Source organism: Pseudophryne corroboree, chromosome 3 (genome assembly GCF_028390025.1).
Source record: "Pseudophryne corroboree isolate aPseCor3 chromosome 3, aPseCor3.hap2, whole genome shotgun sequence".
In the NCBI taxonomy this organism is placed as follows: Eukaryota; Metazoa; Chordata; class Amphibia; order Anura; family Myobatrachidae; genus Pseudophryne; species Pseudophryne corroboree.
The window spans coordinates 331691625-331704502 of NC_086446.1; the positions used below are offsets into that span (position 1 = coordinate 331691625).

General features: G+C 33.0%; 6 non-coding genes across 6 annotated transcripts; all 6 read left to right on the forward strand.

Moving 5' to 3' along the window:
• The first annotated feature begins 721 nt into the window (after nucleotides 1–721).
• Nucleotides 722–793, forward strand: TRNAP-AGG (transfer RNA proline (anticodon AGG)). The gene has a single exon. It is a non-coding gene; the product is annotated as a tRNA-Pro (tRNA).
• An 847-nt stretch (nucleotides 794–1640) lies between these two features.
• On the forward strand, nucleotides 1641–1713 carry TRNAP-AGG (transfer RNA proline (anticodon AGG)). Its single transcript has one exon. It is a non-coding gene; the product is annotated as a tRNA-Pro (tRNA).
• Nucleotides 1714–3688: 1975 nt separating this feature from the next.
• Nucleotides 3689–3760, forward strand: TRNAP-AGG (transfer RNA proline (anticodon AGG)). Its single transcript has one exon. It is a non-coding gene; the product is annotated as a tRNA-Pro (tRNA).
• Nucleotides 3761–4605: 845 nt separating this feature from the next.
• On the forward strand, nucleotides 4606–4677 carry TRNAP-AGG (transfer RNA proline (anticodon AGG)). Its single transcript has one exon. It is a non-coding gene; the product is annotated as a tRNA-Pro (tRNA).
• Nucleotides 4678–6439: 1762 nt separating this feature from the next.
• On the forward strand, nucleotides 6440–6511 carry TRNAP-AGG (transfer RNA proline (anticodon AGG)). The gene has a single exon. It is a non-coding gene; the product is annotated as a tRNA-Pro (tRNA).
• Nucleotides 6512–7354: 843 nt separating this feature from the next.
• TRNAP-AGG (transfer RNA proline (anticodon AGG)) lies at nucleotides 7355–7426 on the forward strand. The gene has a single exon. It is a non-coding gene; the product is annotated as a tRNA-Pro (tRNA).
• The last annotated feature ends 5452 nt before the right edge of the window (nucleotides 7427–12878 follow it).

Below are 12878 nucleotides of genomic sequence, written 5' to 3' on the forward strand. Positions count from 1 at the left end.
ACCATTTGGTGGTATATTGGGTATACTGTAGATTCCATTTTGTCTAAGTAACCTTGAGTTTCTTCAAAGAAGTCTCATTTTGACAAATAAAAAACTGTCAAAATGAAATTACAGGTTTTTCTCTTACCTTGCTTTTTTCTAAGAAACAATGAGTGGCTTAAAAGAATAGGCTCTTTTTGACAAACAAAAAAGTCAACAATTAATTGCAGGTTTTTGTTTTTTTCTTTCTTGGTCTGTATGCTTAAGTTGCACACAGTATGAGACAAGTCTTAGGTTCCAACTATCAGAAAAGTTCAAACTCTATAGGAACCCCTAAATCTTGGCACTGAACTTTCCAAACATGCATACTTGGACAAAAATTTACCTAAAGGAAACATTTTAGCTATGCTACCAATACATTTTTAAATTGTTATGGTATTTTTAAAATGTAACATCTTTTTTTCCAGCTTATTGCATTTTTTTATTACATAATTTGAGTTTTACTTTAAAAATGGTAAAATCTGAATAAGAAATTATTTAGCTTGTGGCTTGTTGGTCTGGGTGTATGATTTTTGCTTTGGGTGGAAAAGGCCCCAGGTTCATATCCTGGATGAGCCTGTTTTCTTAGGTTCTTTAAAAGTGCTTAGTTCTATTATCTGATAGTATTTTAAAATACTTACTAATGTATTCCAACAGTTTCACTTCCAATTTCATCAGTATACATGAAAATGCATGGACAGTTGGCTCGTTGGTCTAGGGGTATGATTCTCGCTTAGGGTGCGAGAGGACCCGGGTTCAAATCCCGGACGAGCCCATCTTCCGAGGTTCTTTGAAATCCCATGGTTCCATTATCTGATTGATGTCAAAAGCATCAAGTGAATTTTGCTTTTGAAAATCCATCAAAAAATATATACTTATGCATATTTAGTAAACTGTCAACCATTTGGTGGTATATTGGGTATACTGTAGATTCCATTTTGTCTAAGTAATCTTGAGTGGCTTCAAAGAAGTCTCATTTTGACAAATAAAAAACTGTCAAAATGAAATTACAGGTTTTTCTCTTACCTTGCTTTTTTCTAAGAAACAATGAGTGGCTTAAAAGAATAGGCTCTTTTTGACAAACAAAAAGGTCAACAATTAATTGCAGGTTTTTGTTTTTTTCTTTCTTCTTGGTCTGTATGCTTAAGTTGCACACAGTATGAGACAAGTCTTAGGTTCCAACTATCAGAAAAGTTCAAACTCTATAGGAACCCCTAAATCTTGTCACTGAACTTTTCAAATATGCATACTTGGACAAAAATTTACCTTAAGGAAACATTTTAGCTATGCTACCAATCCTTTTTTAAATTGTTATGGTATTTTTAAAATGTAACATCTTTTTTCCAGCTTATTGCATTTTTTTATTACATAATTTGAGTTTTACTTTAAAAATGGTAAAATCTGAATAAGAAATTATTTAGCTTGTGGCTTGCTGGTCTGGGTATATGATTTTTGCTTTGGGTGGAAAAGGCCCCAGGTTCATATCCTGGATGAGCCTGTTTTCTTAGGTTCTTTAAAAGTGCTTAGTTCTATTATCTGATAGTATTTTAAAATACTTACTAATGTATTCCAACAGTTTCACTTCCAATTTCATTAGTATACATGAAAATGCATGAATAGTTGGCTCGTTGGTCTAGGGGTATGATTCTCGCTTAGGGTGCGAGAGGTCCCGGGTTAAAAATCCCGGACGAGCCCATCTTCTCCGGTTCCTTTAAATCCCATGGTTCCATTATCTGATTGATGTCAAAAGCATCAAGTGAATTTTGCTTTTGAAAATCCATCAAAAAATATATACTTATGCATATTTAGTAAACTGTCAACCATTTGGTGGTATATTGGGTATACTGTAGATTCCATTTTGTCTAAGTAATCTTGATTGGCTTCAAAGAAGTCTCATTTTGACAAATAAAAATCTGTCAAAATGAAATTACAGGTTTTTCTCTTACCTTGCTTTTTTCTAAGAAACAATGAGTGGCTTAAAAGAATAGGCTCTTTTTGACAAACAAAAAGGTCAAAAATTAATTGCAGGTTTTTGTTTTTTTCTTTCTTCTTGGTCTGTATGCTTAAGTTGCACACAGTATGAGACAAGTCTTAGGTTCCAACTATCAGAAAAGTTTAAACTCTATAGGAGCCCTTAAATCTTGGCACTGAACTTTCCAAATATGCATACTTGGACAAAAATAAACTTAAGGAAACATTTTAGCTATGCTACCAATACATTTTTAAATTGTTATGGTATTTTTAAAATGAAACATCTTTTTTCCAGCTTATTGCATTTTTTTATTAAATAATTTGAGTTTTACTTAAAAAATGGTAAAATCTGAATAAGAAATTATTTAGCTTGTGGCTTGTTGGTCTGGGTGTATGATTTTTGCTTTGAGTGGAAAAGGCACCAGGTTCATATCCTGGATAAGCCTGTTTTCTCAGGTTCTTTAAAAGTGCTTAGTTCTATTATCTGATAGTATTTTAAAATACTTACTAATGTATTCCAACAGTTTCACTTCCAAATTCATTAGTATACATGAATAAGCATGAACAGTTGGCTCGTTGGTCTAGGGCACAGGTTCTCAAACTCAGTCCTCAGGACCCCACATAGTGCATGTTTTGCAGGTCACCTCACAGAATCGCAAATTAAATTAGCTCCACCTGTGGACCTTTTAAAATGTGTCAGTGAGAAATTAATCCACCTGTGCACTTGCTGGGTTACCTGCAAAACATGCACTGTGTGGGGTCCTGAGGACCGAGTTTGAGAACCACTGGTCTAGGGGTATGATTCTTGCTTAGGGTGCAAGAGGTCCCGGGTTCAAATCCCGGACGAGCCCATCTTCTCAGGTTCTTTTAAATCCAATGGTTCCATTATCTGATTGATGTCAAAAGCATCAAGTGAATTTTGCTTTTGCCTATACATCAAAAAAGTATATACTTATGCATATTTAGTAAACTGTCAACCATTTGGTGGTATATTGGGTATACTGTAGATTCCATTTTGTCTAAGTAATCTTGAGTTTCTTCAAAGAAGTCTCATTTTGACAAATAAAAAACTGTCAAAATGAAATTACAGGTTTTTCTCTTACCTTGCTTTATTCTAAGAAACAATGAGTGGCTTAAAAGAATAGGCTCTTTTTGACAAACAAAAAGGTCAACAATTAATTGCAGGTTTTTGTTTTTTTCTTTCTTCTTGGTCTGTATGCTTAAGTTGCACACAGTATGAGACAAGTCTTAGGTCCCAACTATCAGAAAAGTTCAAACTCTATAGGAACCCCTAAATCTTGTCACTGAACTTTTCAAATATGCATACTTGGACAAAAATTTACCTAAAGGAAACATTTTAGCTATGCTACCAATCCTTTTTTAAATTGTTATGGCATTTTTAAAATGTAACATCTTTTTTCCAGCTTAATGCATTTTTTTATTAAATAATTTGAGTTTTACTTTAAAAATGGTAAAATCTGAATAAGAAATTATTTAGCTTGTGGCTTGTTGGTCTGGGTGTATGATTTTTGCTTTGGGTGGAAAAGGCCCCAGGTTCATATCCTGGATGAGCCTGTTTTCTTAGGTTCTTTAAAAGTGCTTAGTTCTATTATCTGATAGTATTTTAAAATACTTACTAATGTATTCCAACAGTTTCACTTCCAAATTCATTAGTATACATGAATAAACATGAACAGTTGGCTCGTTGGTCTAGGGGTATGATTCTCGCTTAGGGTGCGAGAGGTCCCGGGTTCAAATCCCGGACGAGCCCATCGTCTCAGGTTCTTTTAAATCCCATGGTTCCATTATCTGATTGATGTCAAAAGCATCAAGTAAATTTTTCTTTTGAAAATCCATCAAAAAATATATACTTATGCATATTTAGTAAACTGTCAACCATTTGGTGGTATATTGGGTATACTGTAGATTCCATTTTGTCTAAGTAACCTTGAGTTTCTTCAAAGAAGTCTCATTTTGACAAATAAAAAACTGTCAAAATGAAATTACAGGTTTTTCTCTTACCTTGCTTTTTTCTAAGAAACAATGAGTGGCTTAAAAGAATAGGCTCTTTTTGACAAACAAAAAAGTCAACAATTAATTGCAGGTTTTTGTTTTTTTCTTTCTTGGTCTGTATGCTTAAGTTGCACACAGTATGAGACAAGTCTTAGGTCCCAACTATCAGAAAAGTTCAAACTCTATAGGAACCCCTAAATCTTGGCACTGAACTTTCCAAACATGCATACTTGGACAAAAATTTACCTAAAGGAAACATTTTAGCTATGCTACCAATACATTTTTAAATTGTTATGGTATTTTTAAAATGTAACATCTTTTTTTCTAGCTTATTGCATTTTTTTATTACATAATTTGAGTTTTACTTTAAAAATGGTAAAATCTGAATAAGAAATTATTTAGCTTGTGGCTTGTTGGTCTGGGTGTATGATTTTTGCTTTGGGTGGAAAAGGCCCCAGGTTCATATCCTGGATGAGCCTGTTTTCTTAGGTTCTTTAAAAGTGCTTAGTTCTATTATCTGATAGTATTTTAAAATACTTACTAATGTATTCCAACAGTTTCACTTCCAATTTCATCAGTATACATGAAAATGCATGGACAGTTGGCTCGTTGGTCTAGGGGTATGATTCTCGCTTAGGGTGCGAGAGGACCCGGGTTCAAATCCCGGACGAGCCCATCTTCCGAGGTTCTTTGAAATCCCATGGTTCCATTATCTGATTGATGTCAAAAGCATCAAGTGAATTTTGCTTTTGAAAATCCATCAAAAAATATATACTTATGCATATTTAGTAAACTGTCAACCATTTGGTGGTATATTGGGTATACTGTAGATTCCATTTTGTCTAAGTAATCTTGAGTGGCTTCAAAGAAGTCTCATTTTGACAAATAAAAAACTGTCAAAATGAAATTACAGGTTTTTCTCTTACCTTGCTTTTTTCTAAGAAACAATGAGTGGCTTAAAAGAATAGGCTCTTTTTGACAAACAAAAAGGTCAACAATTAATTGCAGGTTTTTGTTTTTTTCTTTCTTCTTGGTCTGTATGCTTAAGTTGCACACAGTATGAGACAAGTCTTAGGTTCCAACTATCAGAAAAGTTCAAACTCTATAGGAACCCCTAAATCTTGTCACTGAACTTTTCAAATATGCATACTTGGACAAAAATTTACCTTAAGGAAACATTTTAGCTATGCTACCAATCCTTTTTTAAATTGTTATGGTATTTTTAAAATGTAACATCTTTTTTCCAGCTTATTGCATTTTTTTATTAAATAATTTGAGTTTTACTTTAAAAATGGTAAAATCTGAATAAGAAATTATTTAGCTTGTGGCTTGTTGGTCTGGGTGTATGATTTTTGCTTTGAGTGGAAAAGGCACCAGGTTCATATCCTGGATAAGCCTGTTTTCTCAGGTTCTTTTAAAGTGCTTAGTTCTATTATCTGATAGTATTTTAAAATACTTACTAATGTATTCCAACAGTTTCACTTCCAATTTCATTAGTATACATGAAAATGCATGAACAGTTGGCTCGTTGGTCTAGGGGTATTATTCTCGCTTAGGGTGAGAGAGGTCCAGGGTTCAAATCCCGGACGAGCCCATCGTCTCAGGTTCTTTTAAATCCCATGGTTCCATTATCTGATTGATGTCAAAAGCATCAAGTGAATTTTGCTTTTGAAAATCCATCAAAAAATATATAATTATGCATATTCAGTAAACTGTCAACCATTTGGTGGTATATTGGGTATACTGTAGATTCCATTTTGTCTAAGTAACCTTGAGTTTCTTCAAAGAAGTCTCATTTTGACAAATAAAAAACTGTCAAAATGAAATTACAGGTTTTTCTCTTACCTTGCTTTTTTTCTAAGAAACAATGAGTGGCTTAAAAGAATAGGCTCTTTTTGACAAACAAAAAGGTCAACAATTAATTGCAGGTTTTTGTTTTTTTCTTTCTTGGTCTGTATGCTTAAGTTGCACACAGTATGAGACAAGTCTTAGGTTCCAACTATCAGAAAAGTTCAAACTCTATAGGAACCCCTAAATCTTGGCACTGAACTTTCCAAATATGCATACTTGGACAAAAATTTACCTAAAGGAAACATTTTAGCTATGCTACCAATACATTTTTAAATTATGGTATTTTTAAAATGTAACATCTTTTTTTCCAGCTTATTGCATTTTTTTATTACATAATTTGAGTTTTACTTTAAAAATGGTAAAATCTGAATAAGAAATTATTTAGCTTGTGGCTTGTTGGTCTGGGTGTATGATTTTTGCTTTGGGTGGAAAAGGCCCCAGGTTCATATCCTGGATGAGCCTGTTTTCTTAGGTTCTTTAAAAGTGCTTAGTTCTATTATCTGATAGTATTTTAAAATACTTACTAATGTATTCCAACAGTTTCACTTCCAAATTCATTAGTATACATGAATAAACATGAACAGTTGGCTCGTTGGTCTAGGGGTATGATTCTCGCTTAGGGTGCGAGAGGTCCCGGGTTCAAATCCCGGACGAGCCCATCGTCTCAGGTTCTTTTAAATCCCATGGTTCCATTATCTGATTGATGTCAAAAGCATCAAGTAAATTTTCTTTTGAAAATCCATCAAAAAATATATACTTATGCATATTTAGTAAACTGTCAACCATTTGGTGGTATATTGGGTATACTGTAGATTCCATTTTGTCTAAGTAACCTTGAGTTTCTTCAAAGAAGTCTCATTTTGACAAATAAAAAACTGTCAAAATGAAATTACAGGTTTTTCTCTTACCTTGCTTTTTTCTAAGAAACAATGAGTGGCTTAAAAGAATAGGCTCTTTTTGACAAACAAAAAAGTCAACAATTAATTGCAGGTTTTTGTTTTTTTCTTTCTTGGTCTGTATGCTTAAGTTGCACACAGTATGAGACAAGTCTTAGGTCCCAACTATCAGAAAAGTTCAAACTCTATAGGAACCCCTAAATCTTGTCACTGAACTTTTCAAATATGCATACTTGGACAAAAATTTACCTTAAGGAAACATTTTAGCTATGCTACCAATCCTTTTTTAAATTGTTATGGTATTTTTAAAATGTAACATCTTTTTTCCAGCTTATTGCATTTTTTTATTAAATAATTTGAGTTTTACTTTAAAAATGGTAAAATCTGAATAAGAAATTATTTAGCTTGTGGCTTGTTGGTCTAGGTGTATGATTTTTGCTTTGAGTGGAAAAGGCACCAGGTTCATATCCTGGATAAGCCTGTTTTCTCAGGTTCTTTAAAAGTGCTTAGTTCTATTATCTGATAGTATTTTAAAATACTTACTAATGTATTCCAACAGTTTCACTTCCAATTTCATTAGTATACATGAAAATGCATGAACAGTTGGCTCGTTGGTCTAGGGGTATGATTCTCGCTTAGGGTGCGAGAGGTCCCAGGTTCAAATCCCGGACGAGCCCATCGTCTCAGGTTCTTTTAAATCCCATGGTTCCATTATCTGATTGATGTCAAAAGCATCAAGTGAATTTTGCTTTTGAAAATCCATCAAAAAATATATACTTATGCATATTTAGTAAACTGTCAACCATTTGGTGGTGTATTGGGTATACTGTAGATTCCATTTTGTCTAAGTAACCTTGAGTTTCTTCAAAGAAGTCTCATTTTGACAAATAAAAAACTGTCAAAATGAAATTACAGGTTTTTCTCTTACCTTGCTTTTTTTCTAAGAAACAATGAGTGGCTTAAAAGAATAGGCTCTTTTTGACAAACAAAAAGGTCAACAATTAATTGCAGGTTTTTGTTTTTTTCTTTCTTGGTCTGTATGCTTAAGTTGCACACAGTATGAGACAAGTCTTAGGTTCCAACTATCAGAAAAGTTCAAACTCTATAGGAACCCCTAAATATTGGCACTGAACTTTCCAAATATGCATACTTGGACAAAAAGTTACCTAAAGGAAACATTTTAGCTATGCTACCAATACATTTTTAAATTGTTATGGTATTTTTAAAATGTAACATCTTTTTTTCCAGCTTATTGCATTTTTTTATTACATAATTTGAGTTTTACTTTAAAAATGGTAAAATCTGAATAAGAAATTATTTAGCTTGTGGCTTGTTGGTCTGGGTGTATGATTTTTGCTTTGGGTGGAAAAGGCCCCAGGTTCATATCCTGGATGAGCCTGTTTTCTTAGGTTCTTTAAAAGTGCTTAGTTCTATTATCTGATAGTATTTTAAAATACTTACTAATGTATTCCAACAGTTTCACTTCCAATTTCATTAGTATACATGAAAATGCATGAATAGTTGGCTCGTTGGTCTAGGGCACAGGTTCTCAAACTCAGTCCTCAGGACCCCACATAGTGCATGTTTTGCAGGTCACCTCACAGTATCGCAAATGAAATTAGCTCCACCTGTGGACCTTTTAAAATGTGTCAGTGAGAAATTAATCCACCTGTGCACTTGCTGGGTTACCTGCAAAACATGCACTGTGTGGGGTCCTGAGGACCGAGTTTGAGAACCACTGGTCTAGGGGTATGATTCTTGCTTAGGGTGCGAGAGGTCCCGGGTTCAAATCCCGGACGAGCCCATCTTCTCAGGTTCTTTTAAATCCAATGGTTCCATTATCTGATTGATGTCAAAACATCAAGTGAATTTTGCTTTTGCCTATACATCAAAAAAGTATATACTTATGCATATTTAGTAAACTGTCAACCATTTGGTGGTATATTGGGTATACTGTAGATTCCATTTTGTCTAAGTAATCTTGAGTTTCTTCAAAGAAGTCTCATTTTGACAAATAAAAAACTGTCAAAATGAAATTACAGGTTTTTCTCTTACCTTGCTTTATTCTAAGAAACAATGAGTGGCTTAAAAGAATAGGCTCTTTTTGACAAACAAAAAGGTCAACAATTAATTGCAGGTTTTTGTTTTTTTCTTTCTTCTTGGTCTGTATGCTTAAGTTGCACACAGTATGAGACAAGTCTTAGGTCCCAACTATCAGAAAAGTTCAAACTCTATAGGAACCCCTAAATCTTGTCACTGAACTTTTCAAATATGCATACTTGGACAAAAATTTACCTTAAGGAAACATTTTAGCTATGCTACCAATCCTTTTTTAAATTGTTATGGTATTTTTAAAATGTAACATCTTTTTTCCAGCTTATTGCATTTTTTTATTAAATAATTTGAGTTTTACTTTAAAAATGGTAAAATCTGAATAAGAAATTATTTAGCTTGTGGCTTGTTGGTCTGGGTGTATGATTTTTGCTTTGAGTGGAAAAGGCACCAGGTTCATATCCTGGATAAGCCTGTTTTCTCAGGTTCTTTAAAAGTGCTTAGTTCTATTATCTTATAGTATTTTAAAATACTTACTAATGTATTCCAACAGTTTCACTTCCAATTTCATTAGTATACAAGAAAACGCATGAACAGTTGGCTCGTTGTTCTAGGGGTATGATTCTCGCTTAGGGTGCGAGAGGTCCCGGGTTCAAATCCCAGACAAGTCTATCTTCTCCGGTTCTTTTAAATCCCATAGTTCCATTATCTGATTGATGTCAAAAGCATCAAGTGAATTTTGCTTTTGAAAATCCATCAAAAAATATATATTTATGCATATTTAGTAAACTGTCAACCATTTGGTGGTATATTGGGTATACTGTAGATTCCATTTTGTCTAAGTAATCTTGAGTGGCTACAAAGAAGTCTCATTTTGACAAATTAAAAACTGTCAAAATGAAATTACAGGTTTTTCTCTTACCTTGCTTTTTTCTAAGAAACAATGAGTGGCTTAAAAGAATAGGCTCTTTTTGACAAACAAAAAGGTCAACAATTAATTGCAGGTTTTTGTTTTTTTCTTTCTTCTTGGTCTGTATGCATAAGTTGCACACAGTATGAGACAAGTCTTAGGTTCCAACTATCAAAAAAGTTAAAACTCTATAGGAACCCCTAAATCTTGGCACTGAACTTTCCAAATATGCATACTTGGACAAAAATTTACCTTAAGGAAACATTTTAGCTATGCTACCAATACATTTTTAAATTGTTATGGTATTTTTAAAATGTAACATCTTTTTTTCCAGCTTATTGCATTTTTTTATTACATAATTTGAGTTTTACTTTAAAAATTGTAAAATCTGAATAAGAAATTATTTAGCTTGTGGCTTGTTGGTCTGGGTGTATGATTTTTGCTTTGGGTGGAAAAGGCCCCAGGTTCATATCCTGGATTAGACTGTTTTCTTAGGTTCTTTAAAAGTGCTTAGTTCTATTATCTGATAGTATTTTAAAATACTTACTAATGTATTCCAACAGTTTCACTTCCAATTTCATTAGTATACAAGAAAACGCATGAACAGTTGGCTCGTTGTTCTAGGGGTATGATTCTCGCTTAGGGTGCGAGAGGTCCCGGGTTCAAATCCCAGACAAGTCTATCTTCTCCGGTTCTTTTAAATCCCATGGTTCCATTATCTGATTGATGTCAAAAGCATCAAGTGAATTTTGCTTTTGAAAATCCATCAAAAAATATATATTTATGCATATTTAGTAAACTGTCAACCATTTGGTGGTATATTGGGTATACTGTAGATTCCATTTTGTCTAAGTAAACTTGAGTGGCTACAAAGAAGTCTCATTTTGACAAATTAAAAACTGTCAAAATGAAATTACAGGTTTTTCTCTTACCTTGCTTTTTTCTAAGAAACAATGAGTGTCTTAAAAGAATAGGCTCTTTTTGACAAACAAAAAGGTCAACAATTAATTGCAGGTTTTTGTTTTTTTCTTTCTTCTTGGTCTGTATGCATAAGTTGCACACAGTATGAGACAAGTCTTAGGTTCCAACTATCAAAAAAGTTAAAACTCTATAGGAACCCCTAAATCTTGGCACTGAACTTTCCAAATATGCATACTTGGACAAAAATTTACCTTAAGGAAACATTTTAGCTATGCTACCAATACATTTTTAAATTGTTATGGTATTTTTAAAATGTAACATCTTTTTTTCCAGCTTATTGCATTTTTTTATTACATAATTTGAGTTTTACTTTAAAAATTGTAAAATCTGAATAAGAAATTATTTAGCTTGTGGCTTGTTGGTCTGGGTGTATGATTTTTGCTTTGGGTGGAAAAGGCCCCAGGTTCATATCCTGGATTAGACTGTTTTCTCAGGTTCTTTAAAAGTGCTTAGTTCTATTATCTGATAGTATTTTAAAATACTTACTAATGTATTCCAACAGTTTCACTTCCAATTTCATTAGTATACAAGAAAACGCATGAACAGTTGGCTCGTTGTTCTAGGGGTATGATTCTCGCTTAGGGTGCGAGAGGTCCCGGGTTCAAATCCCAGACAAGTCTATCTTCTCCGGTTCTTTTAAATCCCATAGTTCCATTATCTGATTGATGTCAAAAGCATCAAGTGAATTTTGCTTTTGAAAATCCATCAAAAAATATATATTTATGCATATTTAGTAAACTGTCAACCATTTGGTGGTATATTGGGTATACTGTAGATTCCATTTTGTCTAAGTAATCTTGAGTGGCTACAAAGAAGTCTCATTTTGACAAATTAAAAACTGTCAAAATGAAATTACAGGTTTTTCTCTTACCTTGCTTTTTTCTAAGAAACAATGAGTGGCTTAAAAGAATAGGCTCTTTTTGACAAACAAAAAGGTCAACAATTAATTGCAGGTTTTTGTTTTTTTCTTTCTTCTTGGTCTGTATGCATAAGTTGCACACAGTATGAGACAAGTCTTAGGTTCCAACTATCAAAAAAGTTAAAACTCTATAGGAACCCCTAAATCTTGGCACTGAACTTTCCAAATATGCATACTTGGACAAAAATTTACCTTAAGGAAACATTTTAGCTATGCTACCAATACATTTTTAAATTGTTATGGTATTTTTAAAATGTAACATCTTTTTTTCCAGCTTATTGCATTTCTTTATTACATAATTTGAGTTTTACTTTAAAAATTGTAAAATCTGAATAAGAAATTATTTAGCTTGTGGCTTGTTGGTCTGGGTGTATGATTTTTGCTTTGGGTGGAAAAGGCCCCAGGTTCATATCCTGGATTAGACTGTTTTCTTAGGTTCTTTAAAAGTGCTTAGTTCTATTATCTGATAGTATTTTAAAATACTTACTAATGTATTCCAACAGTTTCACTTCCAATTTCATTAGTATACAAGAAAACGCATGAACAGTTGGCTCGTTGTTCTAGGGGTATGATTCTCGCTTAGGGTGCGAGAGGTCCCGGGTTCAAATCCCAGACAAGTCTATCTTCTCCGGTTCTTTTAAATCCCATGGTTCCATTATCTGATTGATGTCAAAAGCATCAAGTGAATTTTGCTTTTGAAAATCCATCAAAAAATATATATTTATGCATATTTAGTAAACTGTCAACCATTTGGTGGTATATTGGGTATACTGTAGATTCCATTTTGTCTAAGTAATCTTGAGTGGCTACAAAGAAGTCTCATTTTGACAAATTAAAAACTGTCAAAATGAAATTACAGGTTTTTCTCTTACCTTGCTTTTTTCTAAGAAACAATGAGTGGCTTAAAAGAATAGGCTCTTTTTGACAAACAAAAAGGTCAACAATTAATTGCAGGTTTTTGTTTTTTTCTTTCTTCTTGGTCTGTATGCATAAGTTGCACACAGTATGAGACAAGTCTTAGGTTCCAACTATCAGAAAAGTTAAAACTCTATAGGAACCCCTAAATCTTGGCACTGAACTTTCCAAATATGCATACTTGGACAAAAATTTACCTTAAGGAAACATTTTAGCTATGCTACCAATACATTTTTAAATTGTTATGGTATTTTTAGAATGTAACATCTTTTTTTCCAGCTTATTGCATTTTTTTATTACATAATTTGAGTTTTACTTTAAAAATGGTAAAATCTGAATAAGAAATTATTTA